Below are 19,448 nucleotides of genomic sequence, written 5' to 3'. Positions count from 1 at the left end.
CTCGTGGTTCAGGATGTCCGGAATCAGCTGTCACACCCAGGCAGTGGGGGTAGGGAACGGAAAAAATGGTATCAGGTGGAAAAAGAAGGAGAAAATGAACAACAATTTCTTATTTGTGTTCCGCTGTATGCAGAGCTGCAGAAATACTATATAATATGATTGCAAGATGCTGATAGTACCTATGATAAAGGTACTTGGTGTGATAAAGAGCAATTGTACACAATTAGCAGATAATTAAATTGATTGGAACCATGCATCACCATCAATTTGATGCTGACAGATTATTGCACATTGTACCAAAATGGTATCAGGTGAAAAGAGAAAGAGATAATGAACAACAGTTGATTATACAGAGCTGCAGCAATGCTATATAATACGCAGTATAGAGGATAGTGATAAATTGCTCAGCCAAATGATTAGATCAATATTAATGACTGAAAATAAAGGTTTAAACAGTATCCTATGTGGTATTAAGCCGCTAAATGCCGACTATCTGTAAAACGGGTACTTGCAAAAAACAGCTTGATGAATGCTATTATCAAATATAAATATGCAAAAAGATGCTGATATTGAGCAGATATTACCCGGAATTGTATGGAACGATCAGTCACTAATATGAGCAGGATACTTTCTGAGTGCGGAATGTCCGTGTCAAAGTCCAGGCAAATTGAAGATGCAGGATACACTGGTTCCCAGGAGCTGAGCAGTTCGTTTATAGCCGCACTGCCGATCAAAGTACCTGATGTATTGTGGAGACGTGGTCAGGTTGGCTGAGGAGAAGAGAGACACAATGTTCCTGGTCCCATCGCGGCAGTATCTAGCGGCGGCGGGTTGATGCAGCGGCTGCTGGGGAAAGAGCGGCTCGTGGTTCAGGATGTCCGGAATCAGCTGTCACACCCAGGCAGTGGGGGTAGGGAACGGAAAACTAGTTTCACCCGTTCACCGGGCTTGATCACTTCCTGTTCCCAGAGGGGATAGTGCAGGCTTTATCTTGCAAGGGAGCTGGTCGTTGTCCAATCAAAAGGGAGGCGTGTCCTGTGTTTGTAAATTGCTGCACAGGTGGAACGGTTGTTCTGTTTAGTATTGGTTCCCTATTATGCTTGCAATTAGTGGCCCATTGCACAAAAGGAAAAAACAGAGAATATGTGTGAGAAATATACAAGGTTATTAGATAAAAAATGAGCATCTTGCTTATTATATAAGTGGACATAGTGAAAAAATGGAAATAAAAATAAATAAAAATAAAATGGGGAAAATTAGCAAAAAAGAATAAATGAATGAAAATAATAAAATTGAAGCTTTCACAAATTGTTTATGAAATATTTAGATGATAAGAATAGATTAAATTTAAGTATAATAAATGATAATTGCTGGAAAAATATGTTAGGACAGCATATCTTGTCTGGAGTTATAAACAAACACGTTGTAAACATTGCATGAGGATATTCATAAATATGTTAATTTGGATTAATAATGCAAGTGACGTCGATGGAAGTGGTGGGAATGATTGTGAGAAAGGATGGTATGGAAAGGATGGGGAGTGAGGTGGAAAGGAATGGGGGGGGATGGAGTGGGGGGGGGGGTTTAAGATTGTGGGGTGTTGGGGTGTTGGGATATGGTTGGGGTGTTGTGGTTTGCAGTGTGGTGGGAATGTGTGTGTGGTGTCGAAGGTGATGATCCTGTGTGGGCGAGAAGTATAATGATATGGTGAGATGAGGAAGGGGGGTAGAAATGTAAGGGATAGGAGTGGGTTGACAATGGGAGTGCTGTGTGGAAACGTGTTAGTAGGTTGTGAAATATGTCGGAATTTGCTGGGTCACTGTAATGGGATGGATGTGAGGTGCATGTGAATGGACTGCGGATGTGATGGTGCCGAGTATGTGGTGGAGGTGGGCGTGAAAGTGCTGATGAAAGAAGGGTGAATGTGATGTGTTATGAATAGGGGTGTACTGGATGTGAGTGTACTGAGGGGTGTAAGGGAAGGAAGCGAGGACACTTGATGGGTGCTATATAGAAAGTAGGTTACAGAAATGCACTGTAATTGATGTATTCATTCAGACCCAATGGTTTGAGACAACCTAACCTGAAAGTCCATTCACTTTCCTTCTTAATAAGTTCTTTGCTTAAGTCACCACCGCGTATGCCTAGATGGACCCTATCTAGGCCAAAGGCGCGCATATCACTTGGTGAGTCATGATGTGCAGCATGGTAGTGTCTGGCTACTGATGTTAGTTTTTTGCCTTTTTGAAGATCTGACGATGAGTTGCGAATGGAGCTCATATGTTCTAAAATCCTAGTTTTGAATTTTCTAGTCGTCATGCCTACATATCGTTGATTGCAAGGACAGGTTAGACAATAGACTACTCCTTGTGTGTCGCAGTTGAAGAAGTGTTGTATGGAAATATCCTTGCCATGTCTGTCCTTGACACAGTCAGTTATCTGTATCTGTGGGCAAGCCTTACATTGCCCACATGGAAAGGATCCCTTAGGGAGTTTGGATTTGGTCATTTCACGTGAAAAATGGCTCTGAACCAACGTGTCTTTGATGTTCTTAGATCTCCTCCAACTGATTTGTAAAGTGGGATCCAATAAAGGTGATAACTCTGGATCCAGATGTAGGACAGGTAGATGTTTCTGAATGGCCTTTTTTAGTAGACGCCATTCGGGACAGAAGGTCCCTACAAATCGAATCTTGGTGTCAGCCTTTTGTTCTTGGAGTTTGTCCTGGAAGATCAGGGATTCCCTGTTGGTTTTTGAAATAGATTGTTGAGCTCTCTTCAGAGAGCGTTTACTGTATCCCCGAGCTTGTAACCTGGTCATAAGTTCTCTGCTTTTCTGTTTGAACACCTTCTCCTCTGTGCAGTTGCGTCTAAGACGAAGAAATTCCCCTTTTGGGATGTTTTCAATAGTAGGTGGGAAATGTGAGCTTGTTTGGTGCAATATACTGTTTGTGGCTGTATCCTTACGAAAGAGTTCTGTAGCCAAAGTCCCACTTGTTGTCTTGTAGATATTCAAGTCCAAAAAAGATATCTTGTCTCTGCTGATTGAGTGAGTGAGAAAAATGTTCAAATCGTTTACATTGAGGATGTTAATGAAGTCCAACAGGAGTTTCTCATCTCCTTCCCAGATCACAAAGATATCATCAATATATCTCAGCCAATTGATGATATGTTTTGTGTAGATATGATTATCATCGTTGAAGACTATTGTTTGTTCCCACAAGCCGAGGAACAGGTTGGCGTATGTGGGTGCACAGGCTGCACCCATTGCTGTTCCCCGAATTTGCTGAAAAAATTGGTCACCAAAGGTGAAATAATTTTTATTGAGAACAAAACTCAACATTTCACATAGGAAATCATGAAATACATTTTTTTCTTCCATATCCAGGAAGAATTTGGTGGCTTGTATTCCTTGTGAGTGTGAAATACTGCTATACAGGGCTTCCACATCTAAGGTGACTAGGATACAGTTCTCATTTAGACATATGTCATGTATTTTCCTTAGGAGATCAGAAGTGTCCTTAAGGTAGGAGGGTAATGTCATGACATGGTCTCTGAGATGTAAATCCAGAAATTTGCTTGGGGTTTCCAAGAGTCCCCCATTCCCTGACACTATGGGTCTCCCAGGTGGTTTGTTGATATTCTTGTGTATTTTTGGCAATAAGTAAAAGGTAGGAACCCTGGGATTCGAGACCTCAAGGTATTTAGCCTCTTGTTGTGTGATAGCTCCAGTGGCAAATGCCTCTGTAATCATGTGCATGTATTGCTTGTGGAATTTTATTGTGGGATTAAGTGGCAATCTGATATAACAGGATGTGTCCAACAGTTGTCTCCGTGCTTCCTCTTCATACATTGCGATGGGCCATATGACAATGTTACCACCCTTATCCGAGGGTTTGATAACGGTGTCAGTCCATGTTTTAATCTCTTTAAGAGCTTGTCTCTCTCTGTATTTGAGATTTTTGGTGAGACATCTTTTGCGAGAATTGGTCTGGATCTCGTCAAATTCTTTGGAGACTAGATCCAAAAAGACCCTGATTTCTGGGCTGTTGGTGTCAGGAGGGAAAAAGGTGGACTTCAGTTTGCATGTGGGTCTTATTTTTCGTGAAGCAGGGATGTCCGAGGCTGATTCCATATGCAGCTCCTCCAGTATTTGGATAGCTGTATAATCTTCTTCGGTCAGTGGTGTTATTGATACACTAGGATCCTCCAAAGGTCCTGAATGGCTGGATAGTGAAGTCATAATACTTGAGTCAACAGAGGATTTAGCAAAAAAATTTTTTAATAATAATTTGCGGCCGAAGAGTCTGAGATCCTTCTCCCACAGAAACCTATCAAAGGGTGATGTGGGTGAAAAAGATAGACCCTTGCTAAGAACCTCTAATTGATCTTCCGTAATGATTTTGGTACTGAGGTTGATAATTTGTAATTTGTCGGTAGTTGTCACTTCCTGGTTGTCCGTACCGGATAGTGAGATGTTCTTGGGGTGGTCCAATCTCGCTTGTTTCTGTATGTGTTTCGTCCCCCCCCTTCTTGTCGGCCTTGTGGCTTGCTTCTGCCTCTGGTATGTTGGCCTCTCCCTAAAAAAGGGTCCTCACTTTTGTTGTATCTATGGGTGTGGGTACTTCCTTCAGGATGTTCCGTGGCGGAGTCTTCACTGTATGATGATTCTAATTCCGAAGAGCTCGGATCTTCTCTAGGTGGTCCTCCTCTAGGACGTGGAGTGGGAGAATGCCAACGAAAGATTTTTCCTAGGGAGAAGTCGTTTTTGTCTCGTAGGAATTTGGTGCGTTTCCTTTCTATAATATTGGTTTCATATATATCCAGATCTTTCTTGTATTTTTCAAATGTGTTTTGGAAAGATAGGTCTTTCTCCCAGGTTTCTAAGTTTTGACCCAATTCTTCGATATTTTTTTCTACTTGATCTAATATCAGATTGTCATGTTTGATCAAGATTAGAATTAGTTCATTAGAACATTTTAATAGGCTGTTTTCCCATTCAGTTTTAAGGTTGTCTGTGGCCAAAGGGAAGGAGGGGAAGATACGTGGTCGTAAGCCTCTGGGTGATAATTTATTTTTGTGGTAGTTTTCTAATGTAGTGATATCCCAGGTGAGCCTAATCCTTTTTTGAAGGTTTTTCTGTAATTTTGATAAATCAGATTTCCAGTCTTTGGGAGTGCTGGGATTGTGGAAGGTATCTGAAAAAATATCTCCAAATTCCTCTACGTTTCTACGTTTGGATGTTAGTTCAGTTTTTAATGAAAATGCTGTCATTGCCTTGAATATAACAATATACAGTGGGGGGAAAAAATGAAAAGAGGAAAGGGAATGTTGTTATAACAGAAGCGACTACTATACAAAAGGAAAGAGATCCTATAGCAAGGTATATAAATCCGTGCAAGGTATGGAAAACTGAGTCTTGGCTCAGTGTACTGAATACATGAATGTATTGGGGGTATACCGCACTGGAGAATGGTAAGGTATCTAATAGATATTGTTAGAACCAAAATACATAATACAACGAGAAAATCTGAGTTTTCTAATGTTATCTTGAGTTTGGTGGTGCACCCTGAGTCAGTGGTAAGACATACAACAAAAGGGAGAGAAGAAGACTCTTTTGTGGGTGCACTCTTGTATGTTTAAGAGGTCTCAGAAGAGACAATAAGTAAAGATTATAAATGAATTTTTAAATATAACTTTTATTAACAATAATTGATAAAATAGTAGAGTTTACTGTCAAAAATTGGAGGTAGGGGTGGGGGGAAGGGTGGGGGGGAGTTGGGGAAAAGAAAGGGGGAACACAGAACGAATTAATTACAGTGTAAATACTGAATATTGTTCTGGAATGCCTGGGTGCGATAATAACAGCTGGAGACCCTGAAAATTGAAGCGTTTTTATTCTCTCATGAGCGATGATGAGGAGACAGATGGGATGATTAAAGATGGAATGAGCAAGATGAATCTGCTGTCAGTGTTAGACGCTGAGCAAAACCGTCCAGGAATTTCTACTAAACTGAGTATTCCTCGAGAGTCTCCCACTCGAGTACTGACCCAGCCCTACACTGCTTAGCTTCCAAGATCGGAAGGATTCGGGCGTTACCAGTGTGGTATGATAGTAGAAAAAATATTAGATATCGAGGGCTCGAGAATCACTGATGAGAGTTCACGAAAATGGAGAAATAAGAGAAAAGAAAAGACAAGAGAATGGGTGGAGGAGGAAAATAGGGGATCTGCTGCCACCGTTAGACCGGGATAATTACCCCTGAATCAGTGGTGAGAGTCCTGAAGATAGTATAAAGTGAGGAAAAGGAAACGATACTGATAGGTAAAAAATTTTTTTTGAGATTGGTTGATAGACAATGGACTGCTTGATTGCAGGATGCTGATAGTACCTATGATAAAGGTACTAGGTGTGATAAAAAGCAATTTGTACACAATTAGCAGTCAAATAAATTGATTAGACCCATACATCACCATCAATTTGCTACTATCAGATTATTACAATTATACCAAAATGGTATCAGGTGGAAAAAGAAGGAGAAAATGAACAACAATTTCTTATTTGTGTTCCGCTGTATGCAGAGCTGCAGAAATACTATATAATATGATTGCAAGATGCTGATAGTACCTATGATAAAGGTACTTGGTGTGATAAAGAGCAATTGTACACAATTAGCAGATAATTAAATTGATTGGAACCATGCATCACCATCAATTTGATGCTGACAGATTATTGCACATTGTACCAAAATGGTATCAGGTGAAAAGAGAAAGAGATAATGAACAACAGTTGATTATACAGAGCTGCAGCAATGCTATATAATACGCAGTATAGAGGATAGTGATAAATTGCTCAGCCAAATGATTAGATCAATATTAATGACTGAAAATAAAGGTTTAAACAGTATCCTATGTGGTATTAAGCCGCTAAATGCCGACTATCTGTAAAACGGGTACTTGCAAAAAACAGCTTGATGAATGCTATTATCAAATATAAATATGCAAAAAGATGCTGATATTGAGCAGATATTACCCGGAATTGTATGGAACGATCAGTCACTAATATGAGCAGGATACTTTCTGAGTGCGGAATGTCCGTGTCAAAGTCCAGGCAAATTGAAGATGCAGGATACACTGGTTCCCAGGAGCTGAGCAGTTCGTTTATAGCCGCACTGCCGATCAAAGTACCTGATGTATTGTGGAGACGTGGTCAGGTTGGCTGAGGAGAAGAGAGACACAATGTTCCTGGTCCCATCGCGGCAGTATCTAGCGGCGGCGGGTTGATGCAGCGGCTGCTGGGGAAAGAGCGGCTCGTGGTTCAGGATGTCCGGAATCAGCTGTCACACCCAGGCAGTGGGGGTAGGGAACGGAAAAAATGGTATCAGGTGGAAAAAGAAGGAGAAAATGAACAACAATTTCTTATTTGTGTTCCGCTGTATGCAGAGCTGCAGAAATACTATATAATATGATTGCAAGATGCTGATAGTACCTATGATAAAGGTACTTGGTGTGATAAAGAGCAATTGTACACAATTAGCAGATAATTAAATTGATTGGAACCATGCATCACCATCAATTTGATGCTGACAGATTATTGCACATTGTACCAAAATGGTATCAGGTGAAAAGAGAAAGAGATAATGAACAACAGTTGATTATACAGAGCTGCAGCAATGCTATATAATACGCAGTATAGAGGATAGTGATAAATTGCTCAGCCAAATGATTAGATCAATATTAATGACTGAAAATAAAGGTTTAAACAGTATCCTATGTGGTATTAAGCCGCTAAATGCCGACTATCTGTAAAACGGGTACTTGCAAAAAACAGCTTGATGAATGCTATTATCAAATATAAATATGCAAAAAGATGCTGATATTGAGCAGATATTACCCGGAATTGTATGGAACGATCAGTCACTAATATGAGCAGGATACTTTCTGAGTGCGGAATGTCCGTGTCAAAGTCCAGGCAAATTGAAGATGCAGGATACACTGGTTCCCAGGAGCTGAGCAGTTCGTTTATAGCCGCACTGCCGATCAAAGTACCTGATGTATTGTGGAGACGTGGTCAGGTTGGCTGAGGAGAAGAGAGACACAATGTTCCTGGTCCCATCGCGGCAGTATCTAGCGGCGGCGGGTTGATGCAGCGGCTGCTGGGGAAAGAGCGGCTCGTGGTTCAGGATGTCCGGAATCAGCTGTCACACCCAGGCAGTGGGGGTAGGGAACGGAAAACTAGTTTCACCCGTTCACCGGGCTTGATCACTTCCTGTTCCCAGAGGGGATAGTGCAGGCTTTATCTTGCAAGGGAGCTGGTCGTTGTCCAATCAAAAGGGAGGCGTGTCCTGTGTTTGTAAATTGCTGCACAGGTGGAACGGTTGTTCTGTTTAGTATTGGTTCCCTATTATGCTTGCAATTAGTGGCCCATTGCACAAAAGGAAAAAACAGAGAATATGTGTGAGAAATATACAAGGTTATTAGATAAAAAATGAGCATCTTGCTTATTATATAAGTGGACATAGTGAAAAAATGGAAATAAAAATAAAAATAAATAAAAATAAAATGGGGAAAATTAGCAAAAAAGAATAAATGAATGAAAATAATAAAATTGAAGCTTTCACAAATTGTTTATGAAATATTTAGATGATAAGAATAGATTAAATTTAAGTATAATAAATGATAATTGCTGGAAAAATATGTTAGGACAGCATATCTTGTCTGGAGTTATAAACAAACACGTTGTAAACATTGCATGAGGATATTCATAAATATGTTAATTTGGATTAATAATGCAAGTGACGTCGATGGAAGTGGTGGGAATGATTGTGAGAAAGGATGGTATGGAAAGGATGGGGAGTGAGGTGGAAAGGAATGGGGGGGGGTGGAGTGGGGGGGGGGGGGTTTAAGATTGTGGGGTGTTGGGGTGTTGGGATATGGTTGGGGTGTTGTGGTTTGCAGTGTGGTGGGAATGTGTGTGTGGTGTCGAAGGTGATGATCCCCCCCCCATTCCTTTCCACCTCACTCCCCATCCTTTCCATACCATCCTTTCTCACAATCATTCCCACCACTTCCATCGACGTCACTTGCATTATTAATCCAAATTAACATATTTATGAATATCCTCATGCAATGTTTACAACGTGTTTGTTTATAACTCCAGACAAGATATGCTGTCCTAACATATTTTTCCAGCAATTATCATTTATTATACTTAAATTTAATCTATTCTTATCATCTAAATATTTCATAAACAATTTGTGAAAGCTTCAATTTTATTATTTTCATTCATTTATTCTTTTTTGCTAATTTTCCCCATTTTATTTTTATTTATTTTTATTTTTATTTCCATTTTTTCACTATGTCCACTTATATAATAAGCAAGATGCTCATTTTTTATCTAATAACCTTGTATATTTCTCACACATATTCTCTGTTTTTTCCTTTTGTGCAATGGGCCACTAATTGCAAGCATAATAGGGAACCAATACTAAACAGAACAACCGTTCCACCTGTGCAGCAATTTACAAACACAGGACACGCCTCCCTTTTGATTGGACAACGACCAGCTCCCTTGCAAGATAAAGCCTGCACTATCCCCTCTGGGAACAGGAAGTGATCAAGCCCGGTGAACGGGTGAAACTAGTTTTCCGTTCCCTACCCCCACTGCCTGGGTGTGACAGCTGATTCCGGACATCCTGAACCACGAGCCGCTCTTTCCCCAGCAGCCGCTGCATCAACCCGCCGCCGCTAGATACTGCCGCGATGGGACCAGGAACATTGTGTCTCTCTTCTCCTCAGCCAACCTGACCACGTCTCCACAATACATCAGGTACTTTGATCGGCAGTGCGGCTATAAACGAACTGCTCAGCTCCTGGGAACCAGTGTATCCTGCATCTTCAATTTGCCTGGACTTTGACACGGACATTCCGCACTCAGAAAGTATCCTGCTCATATTAGTGACTGATCGTTCCATACAATTCCGGGTAATATCTGCTCAATATCAGCATCTTTTTGCATATTTATATTTGATAATAGCATTCATCAAGCTGTTTTTTGCAAGTACCCGTTTTACAGATAGTCGGCATTTAGCGGCTTAATACCACATAGGATACTGTTTAAACCTTTATTTTCAGTCATTAATATTGATCTAATCATTTGGCTGAGCAATTTATCACTATCCTCTATACTGCGTATTATATAGCATTGCTGCAGCTCTGTATAATCAACTGTTGTTCATTATCTCTTTCTCTTTTCACCTGATACCATTTTGGTACAATGTGCAATAATCTGTCAGCATCAAATTGATGGTGATGCATGGTTCCAATCAATTTAATTATCTGCTAATTGTGTACAATTGCTCTTTATCACACCAAGTACCTTTATCATAGGTACTATCAGCATCTTGCAATCATATTATATAGTATTTCTGCAGCTCTGCATACAGCGGAACACAAATAAGAAATTGTTGTTCATTTTCTCCTTCTTTTTCCACCTGATACCATTTTTTCCGTTCCCTACCCCCACTGCCTGGGTGTGACAGCTGATTCCGGACATCCTGAACCACGAGCCGCTCTTTCCCCAGCAGCCGCTGCATCAACCCGCCGCCGCTAGATACTGCCGCGATGGGACCAGGAACATTGTGTCTCTCTTCTCCTCAGCCAACCTGACCACGTCTCCACAATACATCAGGTACTTTGATCGGCAGTGCGGCTATAAACGAACTGCTCAGCTCCTGGGAACCAGTGTATCCTGCATCTTCAATTTGCCTGGACTTTGACACGGACATTCCGCACTCAGAAAGTATCCTGCTCATATTAGTGACTGATCGTTCCATACAATTCCGGGTAATATCTGCTCAATATCAGCATCTTTTTGCATATTTATATTTGATAATAGCATTCATCAAGCTGTTTTTTGCAAGTACCCGTTTTACAGATAGTCGGCATTTAGCGGCTTAATACCACATAGGATACTGTTTAAACCTTTATTTTCAGTCATTAATATTGATCTAATCATTTGGCTGAGCAATTTATCACTATCCTCTATACTGCGTATTATATAGCATTGCTGCAGCTCTGTATAATCAACTGTTGTTCATTATCTCTTTCTCTTTTCACCTGATACCATTTTGGTACAATGTGCAATAATCTGTCAGCATCAAATTGATGGTGATGCATGGTTCCAATCAATTTAATTATCTGCTAATTGTGTACAATTGCTCTTTATCACACCAAGTACCTTTATCATAGGTACTATCAGCATCTTGCAATCATATTATATAGTATTTCTGCAGCTCTGCATACAGCGGAACACAAATAAGAAATTGTTGTTCATTTTCTCCTTCTTTTTCCACCTGATACCATTTTGGTATAATTGTAATAATCTGATAGTAGCAAATTGATGGTGATGTATGGGTCTAATCAATTTATTTGACTGCTAATTGTGTACAAATTGCTTTTTATCACACCTAGTACCTTTATCATAGGTACTATCAGCATCCTGCAATCAAGCAGTCCATTGTCTATCAACCAATCTCAAAAAAATTTTTTTACCTATCAGTATCGTTTCCTTTTCCTCACTTTATACTATCTTCAGGACTCTCACCACTGATTCAGGGGTAATTATCCCGGTCTAACGGTGGCAGCAGATCCCCTATTTTCCTCCTCCACCCATTCTCTTGTCTTTTCTTTTCTCTTATTTCTCCATTTTCGTGAACTCTCATCAGTGATTCTCGAGCCCTCGATAGCTAATATTTTTTCTACTATCATACCACACTGGTAACGCCCGAATCCTTCCGATCTTGGAAGCTAAGCAGTGTAGGGCTGGGTCAGTACTCGAGTGGGAGACTCTCGAGGAATACTCAGTTTAGTAGAAATTCCTGGACGGTTTTGCTCAGCGTCTAACACTGACAGCAGATTCATCTTGCTCATTCCATCTTTAATCATCCCATTTGTCTCCTCATCATCGCTCATGAGAGAATAAAAACGCTTCAATTTTCAGGGTCTCCAGCTGTTATTATCGCACCCAGGCATTCCAGAACAATATTCAGTATTTACACTGTAATTAATTCGTTCTGTGTTCCCCCTTTCTTTTCCCCAACTCCCCCCCACCCTTCCCCCCACCCCTACCTCCAATTTTTGACAGTAAACTCTACTATTTTATCAATTATTGTTAATAAAAGTTATATTTAAAAATTCATTTATAATCTTTACTTATTGTCTCTTCTGAGACCTCTTAAACATACAAGAGTGCACCCACAAAAGAGTCTTCTTCTCTCCCTTTTGTTGTATGTCTTACCACTGACTCAGGGTGCACCACCAAACTCAAGATAACATTAGAAAACTCAGATTTTCTCGTTGTATTATGTATTTTGGTTCTAACAATATCTATTAGATACCTTACCATTCTCCAGTGCGGTATACCCCCAATACATGAATGTCTGCACATTGCCACTTCTTTTCTCCATGTAATTCCTAATTCTTATTTTTATTCTGTGTGCTGGGTGAGGAGAGTATTTACAGTGCATCTGGAAAGTATTCACAGCACTTCACTTTTTCCACATTTTGTTATGTTACAGCCTTATTCCAAGATGGAATAAATTCATTTTTCCCTCAGAATTCTACACACAATACCCCATAATGACAAGGTGAAAAAAGTTTTTTTTAGATTTTTGCAAATTTATTCAAAATAAAGAACTAAGAAATCACATGTACATAAGTATTTACAGCCTTTGCCATGAAGCTCAAAATTGAGCTCAGGTGCATCCTGTTTCCACTGATCATTCTTGAGACCCTACAGCTTAATTGGAGTCCACCTGTGGTAAATTCAATTGATTGGACATAATTTGGAAAGGCACACACCTGTCTCTATAAGGTCCCACACTTGACAGTGCATGTCTGAGCACAAACCAAGCATGAAGTCAAAGGAATTGTCTGTAGACCTCCGAGACAGGATTGTCTCGAGGCACAAATCTGAGGAAGGGTACAGAAAAATATCTGCTGATTTGAAGGTCCCAATGAGCACAGTGGCCTCCATCATCCGTAAATGGAAGAAGTTTGGAACCGCCAGGACTGTTCCTAGAGCTGGCAGTCCGTCTAAACTGAGCGATCGGGGGAGGAGGGCCCTAGTCAGGGAGGTGACCAAGAACCTGATGGTCACTCTGTCAGAGCTACAGCATTCCTCTGTGGAGAGAGGAGAACCTTACAGAAGGGCAACCATCTCTGCAGCAATCCACCAATCAGGCCTGTATGGTAGAGTGGCCAGACGGAAGCCACTCCTTAGTAAAAAGCACATGGCAGCCCGCCTGGAGTTTGCCAACATGCACCTGTAGGACTCTCAGACCATGAGAAACAAAATTATCTGGTCTGATGAGACAAAGATTAAACTCTTTGGCGTAAATGCCAGGCGTCATCTTTGGAGGAAACCAGGCACCACTCATCACCAGGCCAATACCATCCCTACAGTGAAGCATAGTGATGACAGCATCATGCTGTGGGGATGTTTTTCAGGGGCAGGAACTGGGAGACTAGTCAGGATAGAGGGAAAGATGAATGCAGCAATGTACAGAGACAACCTGGATGAAAACCTGCTCCAGAGCGCTCTTGACCTCAGACTGGGGCGACGGTTCATCTTTCAGCAGGACAACGACCATAAGCACACAGCCAAGATATCAAAGGAGTGGCTTCAGGACAACTCTGTGAATGTCCTTGAGTGGCTCAGCCAGAACCCAGACTTGAATCCGATTGAACATCTCTGGAGAGATCTGAAAATGTCTGTGCACCGACGCTTCCCATCCAACCTGATGGAGCTTGAGAGGTGCTGCAAAGAGGAATGGGCGAAACGGCCCAAAGATAGGTGTGCCAAGCTTGTGGCATCATTTCCAAAAAGACTTGAGGCTGTTATTGCTGCCAAAGGTGCATCAACAAAGTATTGAGCAAAGGGTTTGAATACTTATGTATATGTGATTTCTTAGGTTTTTATTTTTAATAAATTTGCAAAAATCTCAAAAAAAAATTTTTTCACGTTGTCATTATGGAGTAAAGTGTGTAGAATATTGAGGGAAAAAATTACTTTATTCCATTTTGGAATAAGGCTGTAACATAAAATGTGGAAAAAGTGAAGCGCAGTGATTACTTTCTGGATGCACTGTATATGCCAAAAAGAAATTGCATTATCATTGATTTTGGTGGCCACATTTGGGGAATGATGTATCCTATGCCAACAGAGACATATGCAACTGTTGGATACAATCCAGCTATAGAAACCTTTGCATTGCTTGATACATGCTATGTGTGTGTATACAGTAGATAGGTAGGGTATACAGTAGATAGGTAGGTGGAGAAGAGTTTATTGCAGCATTAAAAGTGTAGAATCAATGAGATCATATGTAAAATTTGATTAGCTCTTAAAATTGAATTCAGCCATCCCATAACAAAGTAAGGTGTGTGGGATTTTTTTCTTCAACATAAATCAAGCTATAAGAAGGAGTGTGGTATTTACCATTTTCCCTTGGTGGGTTTGTTCAGTCTGCCATTTAATAATTGATAATTCAGAAAATTAGCCACAGTGGTATTTTATTACCATGGCAACCACAGGCACATGATGTGGTGATCAGAGATTCTTTGGACCGCCCATGTGAAATCTGTTTTCACTGTGACATCCTCCCTCTCCTCCCCCCACTGATATCACATGAAATCCTTAATATGTGAGAGCATGCGCCTGTGTAGCAGACTGGCACTGCCTGTGTCAAGCGGCCATATTTCACTCCAGAGAGAATTTGAAAAGGAGATAAACATTTGTAGACGTCTGCTAAAAAAAAAGAGATGCTTGCTAAAAAGGTCTTCAATTACAGCTTGAAGAAAACCTATTGTTATGCACACCAGTGCCAGCAGGAATGTACTGGTGTCTGAACGGAGAGGGATACAAAACAAATGAACTCACAGACAGACTGGGGAATATGACATTACATACACAGAAGGTGATAGGGTAACCAAATAAACACAAAGTGAACAGAGAAGCCCAAAGGCTAAGAAACTGGGTGTCTCCCTAGTATTAGGAATGCTCAGATGGAAAGAAGCGAGATGTTGTGATTTAATACGTAGAGAACCCGAAATGCTGTTGCTAAGGGCAACAGCAAAACCCTAAAGGGTTACCAACGGGTGTGGCAGTAAACTCCTTGGTCAGAGATGGAATAATAGACACAAGGAGAGTCTCCACAATCCTAGTCCTCACTTGCAGTGCACTGGTTCAGCTTACTGCCACTAAACTGACACCTGAACACCTTGCACAGTGAGAAAGGATTTTGGCAGGCAAGTCTGAGAATACAGCCGCAAACTTGCTAGGTTCACAGAGTAACAAAACAACCCCAGCAGGTTAAACGACTGACTCCAGTCTTACTGCTAGGTCTGGATTGGCAGAGTGTAGTACCAAATCCCAAGGCCTATTTGCAGTAAGCAACAAACAAATACAAAGTTACACAGTACTAGCTAACTTTCAGGAACTGACTAACCAACAAAGATTCAGCAGCATCTGCCTAACCTGAGAAGAGGGTTTATATAGCAGGTGCTGTTTACGCCCCACTCAGACCTCACAGACTGTGAGCACAAAAACCAGCACCGGATCCCCTGCCGTGCACAGAGCCTGTAACCACTGCACAGCAAAAGACCCGAACCGGAGTGTCAGCTGCGCTCAGGTTACTCCGCTAGCACTTGTCTCCCGGTTGCCATGACGACGTGGCAGCACAGGGCAGGAGACCCTAACAGTACCCCCCTCTGACGAGGGGTCAAAGAACCCCTACCACCGGGTTTATCGGGGAACTGCGAGAAGAAAGAGCGTAACAGTCTGGGGGCATGAAGATCACAACTGCGCACCCGCGACCGCTCCTCCGGGCCATACCCCTACCAGTGCACCAAAAATGACAGCCGACCCCGAACCATCTTGGAGTCAAGAATCCTTTCAACAACAAACTCCCTCTGGCCACGTATCAGAAGAGGGGAAGATCTTCCACTGGAAGAAGGATTACCAATCGCCCGTTTTAAAAAGGAACAATGAAATGTTTTATTGATACCCAAAGAACGGGGCAGATCTAACTGAAATGCCACCGGATTGATAACCCTAGTGATCTTATAAGGGCCGATGAACCGGGGGCCTAACTTATGAGATGGCTGTCTCAACTTCAAATTCTTGGTAGACAACCAGACGAAGTCTCCTAATTTGAAGCTGCAGGGTCTTTTCCGCTTATCAAAAACCCTTTTGGTCACTAATGACACAGACACAAGGGCTTTCTTCGCTTTCCTCCAAATGCCTCTAAGGACCGAAACCACAGAGGAACCTAATGCAGAAACCTCTCTGCCTCTCACAACAGACATATAGATTGGTAAATGCTCAATTAGCTTAGTGATATCATTCAGGTGCTCGAAAGGAAGGGGTATTTCTGAGCTCAGAAATACCCCTTCCTTTCGAGCACCTGAATGATATCACTAAGCTAATTGAGCATTTACCAATCTATATGTCTGTTGTGAGAGGCAGAGAGGTTTCTGCATTAGGAGGAGGTGCAGGCCCTGACATGCCACATGGAGCATAATGGGGTTGCTCCAAGGTAGGTAGCTCTTAGCTTAGACATATTTTAGTAAGGAGCCATTATCATGTGGCTCCTTGCTGGTTAATATTAGACCCAGATTGGGGTAATGGAGGTGTGAGGTGTGGTGACTCTGGACTGGCTGAGCTGGATGGCTTTAGTGTGGCCTACCTTTACATTCTATTAACACTTTTCACTTATTAATTTTCTAACACTATTTCTCTATTTTAATTACATTTCATGTTTGCATCACCCCCTCTATAGCTTCGGCTTCCTAAATACTAATTTATTAACACTATAGTTTTTTACACTGGTATGCCACGCAGGGCTTTCTGGCTCATTCTGGTGTTTTGGGGTGCCACACCCTGCACCTAGATATAGCGATAGGGACCCCAAATATACAGAGAGGCCTTGATGCGGCTTTGGGGCTTAACCACACATTTGCGCAAATATGTGTAACGAAGATCTCTGAATTCTATTATCATGTGGGATTTATATCTGGTTACTGTTATCCATTCAGGGTGCTGGGGAAACAATTGCTTTTTTTCTTGCTCAGAAATACCCCTTCCTTTCGAGCACCTGAATGATATCATTAAGCTAATTGAGCATTTACCAATCTATATGTCTGTTGTGAGAGGCAGAGAGGTTTCTGCATTAGGAGGAGGTGCAGGCCCTGACATGCCACATGGAGCATAATGGGGTTGCTCCAAGGTAGGTAGCTCTTAGCTTAGACATATTTTAGTAAGGAGCCATTATCATGTGGCTCCTTGCTGGTTAATATTAGACCCAGATTGGGGTAATGGAGGTGTGAGGTGTGGTGCCTCTGGACTGGCTGAGCTGGATGGCTTTAGTGTGGCCTACCTTTACATTCTATTAACACTTTTCACTTATTAATTTTCTAACACTATTTCTCTATTTTAATTACATTTCATGTTTGCATCACCCCCTCTATAGCTTCGGCTTCCTAAATACTAATTTATTAACACTATAGTTTTTTTACACTGGTATGCCACGCAGGGCTTTCTGGCTCATTCTGGTGTTTTGGGGTGCCACACCCTGCACCTAGATATAGCGCTAGGGACCCCAAATATACAGAGAGGCCTTGATGCGGCTTTGGGGCTTAACCACACATTTGCACAAATATGTGTAACGAAGATCTCTGATTTCTATTATCATGTGGGATTTATATCTGGTTACTGTTATCCATTCAGGGTGCTGGGGAAACAATTGCTTTTTTTCTTGCTCAGAAATACCCCTTCCTTTCGAGCACCTGAATGATATCACTAAGCTAATTGAGCATTTACCAATCTATATGTCAGTCAAAAGAATTGGCCTTAGGATGATGCCCATACACACAAAGGAAGGGAGAGATCCCTGTAGCAGAGTGAGCCGCGTTGTTATAGGCAAACTCCGCCATGGACAGATGAGCAACCCAGTCAGTCTGACACTTGGAGACATAACACCTGAGGAACTGCTCCAAGGACTGGTTCACCTTTTCAGTCTGCCCATTAGACTGCGGATGGTAGCCTGACGACAAGCTGACAGAAATCTGGAGATCGGAACAAAATGCCCTCCAGAATTTGGCCACAAACTGGGATCCGCGGTCAGAGACCACATCAAGTGGCAACCCGTGGAGGCGCACAACATGCAGCATAAATAATTCAGACAAGCGCAGCCCAACCAGTGGAACGAAGTGCGCCATCTTCGAAAACCTGTCAACGACAACCCAGATGGCTGTCATCCCCGAGGATTTGGGCAAGTCCACCACAAAATCCATTGAAATGTGGGTCCATGGCTTAGATGGAATAGAGAGTGGATGTAATGGGCCAACAGGAACCCCTCTAGGAGTCTTATTTCGGGCACAGATGTCACATGCCCGAACCCACTGATCCACATCCCTAGCCACCGAGGGCCACCACACCGTCCAAGATAGCAACTCCCGAGTTCTGGCAATACCCGGGTGACCTGCCGACTTCTTGGCATGGAATTCCAGGAACACTCGCTGTCTTAACCTAGGAGGCACAAACAAGAGCCCTACCGGAAGGTCTGGAGGAGCCTGCTCCTGTGCTCTAAGGACTAATGACAAGAGGTCCTGGGTAATGCCCACTTTAATACATGATGGGGACACAATGGGCAATGGCTCCTCGGTGGTCTCCTGGATTGGAGCAAAACTCCGCGAGAGCGCATCAGCCTTGATGTTTTTGACCCAGGGCGATATGTTATCAAAAAATTAAAGCGAGCAAAAAACAAAGCCCATCGTGCCTGCCTGGCATTGAGGCGCTTCGCTGACTCTAAATATGCCAAATTCTTATGGTCGGTGAGAATTGAGACCACAAACTTAGCCCCCTCAAGCCAGTGTCTCCACTCCTCGAGTGCATCCTTAATAGCCAACAATTCCCGGTTACCCACGTCATAATTCATCTCGGCAGGCGAAAATTTACGGGAAAAGTAAGCACAGAGATGAAGGCGATTATCAGACACCCCCATCTGAGAGAGCACTGCCCCAATACCCATCTCAGAGGCATCCACCTCCACCACAAAAGGACGCTCTGGATCTGGGTGTCGCAGCACCTTGGCCGAGACAAATGCCCTTTTGAGATGGGCAAAAGCCGCTTTGGCCTCACAAGACCAGTGAGCAACATCCACCCCTTTCTTAGTGAGTGCCACCAAGGGCGCCGCTATAGACGAAAATCCAGCGATAAACCATCTATAAAAATTCGCAAAGCCCAGGAAACGCTGAAGCGCCTTCAAACTAGTGGGCTGCACCCAATCCAGGACTGCCTGTACCTTGGAACCCTCCATTTGGAAACCTTCTGGGGAGATAATATATCCTAGAAATGCGATTTGCTGAACTTCAAATTCACACTTCTCC

At 42.2% G+C, this 19,448-nt stretch overlaps 2 pseudogenes; one reads left to right on the top strand and one right to left on the bottom strand.

Moving 5' to 3' along the window:
* Positions 1-6,001: 6,001 nt before the first annotated feature.
* LOC134912275 (5S ribosomal RNA) lies at positions 6,002-6,120 on the bottom strand (annotated as a pseudogene).
* A 5,636-nt stretch (positions 6,121-11,756) lies between these two features.
* Positions 11,757-11,875, top strand: LOC134912274 (5S ribosomal RNA; annotated as a pseudogene).
* Positions 11,876-19,448: the final 7,573 nt, after the last annotated feature.

Source organism: Pseudophryne corroboree, chromosome 4 (assembly GCF_028390025.1).
Source record: "Pseudophryne corroboree isolate aPseCor3 chromosome 4, aPseCor3.hap2, whole genome shotgun sequence".
Lineage (NCBI taxonomy): Eukaryota > Metazoa > Chordata > Amphibia > Anura > Myobatrachidae > Pseudophryne > Pseudophryne corroboree.
Note: the sequence above shows the minus strand (reverse complement) of the source record. Positions and strands in the feature narration are given on the sequence as shown.